Genomic DNA, 3,821 nt, shown 5'->3' on the forward strand with positions numbered 1-3,821 from the left:
CCATTCCCTCCTGCATCGCCGACTGCTATGAAGATCCTGGCTAAAGGGACTGGCCATTTGCTGGACCTGGACCAGCGGTCACCAGGCACATTTCACCTTCCACTGCTGTCTGCTGTCTCCGTGAGAGCTCATATGTGGGGCACGTGTGCTTACACATCATGCGTGCTTGTGTGTGTGTGTGTGTGTGTGTGTGTGTGTGTGTGTTCAAGTTCTTCAGAAAACAGGAAAACTCGACTCTTCCCAGAATCCCAGGATGGAAATCTGGAGTTAAGGGTTTGGGCACCAGGTGTGTCCCTAAGAGTCTATAAGTGGAGGTGGAGCCAAAAATGAGCCCAGGAAGGGCCTGGAGGATGACAGCAGCAGATGTCACTCTTCTTACTCTGATTTGGCGGCCAGCCCAGACTGCAGACACCCAGCAGCCAGTGTCTACTGCTGCACTTGGACAGCAGCAAGTTTTGCCAGTCTGCCTTCTTAGTGCCTGGACCATCTGTCCTCGGTGGAAGGCCAATCCCGGTGTTGCGAGTTGCAGGCCCTCTCGGCCTTTTGGGACTGCCGTGGACCCCAGAGCTGGGCTCTGCTGTGGCTGTACATCTCTGGGTGATGACTGTGACCCAGGCTTGCTGTACTTTTGGTCACAAGCTATTGGGATGTATTTTATTTTATTTTTATATTTAAAATATAGAAATCAGTGTAATTTTAAGGAGTCTCAAAATCCTCGGGACCTTGGGAAGTTTGGCATGAATCATTTCATGAGCTCCAGGGGTCTCGTGGGAGTTGTGCTGCTGAAACATCCTGTGGTATATTACTGACTTCATGAAATTAGGTGAAGTCCTCAATGAAATCCTCAGGACGGACAACAAGTATGGTGACTAGGGCCCTTTGAGATACTCAGGGAGGAAAATCGTCATTTTTTTTTTTTTTTTTTTGCCAAAAGATAAGTGCTGCTCTAGCCTCCAAGAACTACAGCCAGTCCGAAGAACTGAAGGCATGTGTGCTGCCCTGCTTAACCTCCCAGGGCCCCTGGCAACCCTGGCAAAGTCTAGGCACACCGCATTATTTACACCCAAGGGGCTAAGCTGAGACTGTGCGCTTTGTTTCTGGCTTCCTTCATCTTTCAATTTTGTACTGACTCACATGGCCATGAGGAGAAAGCAAGAACTGTTCCCAGAAGCTCTGAAGAGCCCTTCTGGGAGGCCTAAGTTGTCCTGGTGTTCCTGGAGGCCTTTTCTCTTGGTCGCCTGCTTCTCCTCAGCTCCACTCCCCTCACCTTCCTTGGCCCTACCAGACCTCTTGTGAGACTCAGTCTCAGAGGAAGTTCAAGGAGATCAGAGCAGCTCGGGACAGCGCACACAAGCTGGAGGTAGCCAGAGTGGTTGGGCAGCATCAGAGCTGGAACATTCAGGAATGTCTTCCAGGCTGGGAAGCGGGACAGCCTTCACATCTGCGGAAGTTCCCAGCAATGAGCTTCAATAATAAAAGTGTGTAACAGGAAGAAGTTGTCGCTTGTTTCATTGATGATGGAGGTAGAGAATCAAGATGGCCTGCATTCTGCCCCAGGGTGCAGGCATTGCAGACACGCTTCTTGCTGAGTTTCTCACCTTTGGCTTCTGCCCACCCAGTCCCACATCTGTTCATTGATTCCTTCCCCAGTGATGCCAGAGCTCAGTGAAAACACGTACTCACGCTAAGCCCAGGCGATCCCAGAGCATCCCAGCACCCTCTACCCTGTGTACAAGTGATGAGTAAGTGTGGATACCACGCTTGGAACGTGGACATATGAGCCAGCCACGTCTCCAGAGGTCGGCAAAGGCCTGGCTGGGAGAGGAGGTTTGAAGCGAGTTTGAAAGAGAAGAACATTCCTAAAGTAGACGTGTCACAGAGACGACCCTCTAGCGTCAGTCTTCCCCCTCTTCCTCTCCCTCTGCCTTTATTAGCTCAGCAAGAAACATGTTCATAAGCCCCAGTGATTACCCACTTCTTTACAAAAGGGCTGGGTGGGTGACCTTTGGCCTCGTCTGTCATATTTACCCCTCCATGCTGCACCCTCACTTTTTTTAAGCATTCACTGCATTAACCTTAGCAGTTACGACTCCACTAATGATTGTCTAGCACCACTACCACACATGCGCATGTCTGTGGCCACAGACAGCTTTTTCCCAGCCTAGATATGCCCGGACTGTGATACTTCTATTTACTTTGTATCTCTTATTTGTGCCCAGGCCATCCCTCCTCTGACTCTTTTCTTGCTTTGTCTGCATAAGGAAGGTGGTGGGGGCGGTGGCCACTGTTTTCCTTGTCTCAGTATCAGGACTCTAATAGTGCCTCTATTTTCCACGGTTTAACTGAATCAAAGTCTAGGGCTCATCCATTAACAGTCCCTCGAGGGTATTCCATTAGCTGGAGGCTTTCTTCCACGTGGGGTTTCCAGAACCTGTGACTTTCCATCGTGTGACTGTCACAGCCATATTGTCTGCTTTTGGCCAGAAGGAAAACATGTAGATGACACACCCATTTCTTAAATGTGATACATGGGAGCATAGCACATGGTGTCCCTGAGAGGCTGTGGGGCCAGGAATTATAGCCTTTTGGCTCACACCCATAGGAGACAACAGGCAGGTATCTCTGTCCACCAGAAGCTGGCTAGGACTCTAGAAGCCAAACCTGGGGCAGAGTAGCAGGACTTTGGCCACTTCTGTTCACCTTTCTTCACTTAGCCAGGTATGTCAGTCAGACTTTTCAAAGTATAAGCTGATTGGCAGGTAGGAATGGGCAAGGTAACAGAATATTTTTTTAAAAAAATCAGATTCTGCAAAGGATATGGAAAATATATTTCTTTAACTTGGGACATATATAAAGGCTAAAAATCTTACAGAAAGGGGGTGATCGAACTTCCCAAACTAGTCCAGAATCTCTGGGGAGGGACACAGTGGCAGGAAGGGGCAAATATGGAATACTGTCCCAGGTTCTCAGACCCCAAACATCTCCACATTGCAATCAAACCCTTTGGCATTTTTGTCAGCTGTTGAGTTTCCATGGAATTTCTCTGGGATGCAAATGAGAACCTTGTGAGCTGTTGGGTGTTGGGAGCGGGGCAGGTGACAGCTCTGTGGAGAGGAGCCACTTCCAGCTGGCTGCTGATCTGGTTGCCTCTGGGGTTTGATTAGATTCCCAGGGGCCATTGTTTCCCATAATTGCTCGCCCTTGTTCTGATGCAATTGGGAGAACATGAGGAGAACATGGAGAGCCCCTGGCAATGACAATGAGGAGGAGAGGGACAATAATTCAGCAGATGCCACGCTGATCACCTGCCTCCATTATTCCTGTATGCCTGCCATTCCACAGAGCACACACGGAAGCTATCCCCTACTCCGTAAACAAGTAGACAAAGGCTTGGCTGAGCCAAGTGCTCCTCCCAAACCACAGGGCACTCAAGCTCCAGAGCTGGACTTCGAGTCCACACTGTGGTGGTTAAAGCTGTCTCCCTGCACTCTGCACACGGCAGATTCCCAAAGCCAGGGAAGCCCCCCCTACTTGTGACCTCAGTAGAGTCTGCCATCTGGTTCTGTGGACCTTTCCAGGGTAGGAGGAGGGGAACAGCTCCCCAGAGACAGCTGGGCACAACCCTTGGAGTGTCACATAACCAGAAGCTTAGACTGGGCAGTTTCCAGCACCTTGGAGGAGGCCTCTCCCTCACCTACCAATGGATGGTTCCCAGGACACCCTCTCAGGTCACAACAAGGCTGTCACTCAGTACACCTCCATGTCTCCTTGATCTGGGTCAATGGCTTTAAAAGGCACATGCCATTCATTCCCTACCTGCT

This window comes from Arvicola amphibius, chromosome 3 (genome assembly GCF_903992535.2).
Source record: "Arvicola amphibius chromosome 3, mArvAmp1.2, whole genome shotgun sequence".
Classification (NCBI taxonomy): Eukaryota; Metazoa; Chordata; class Mammalia; order Rodentia; family Cricetidae; genus Arvicola; species Arvicola amphibius.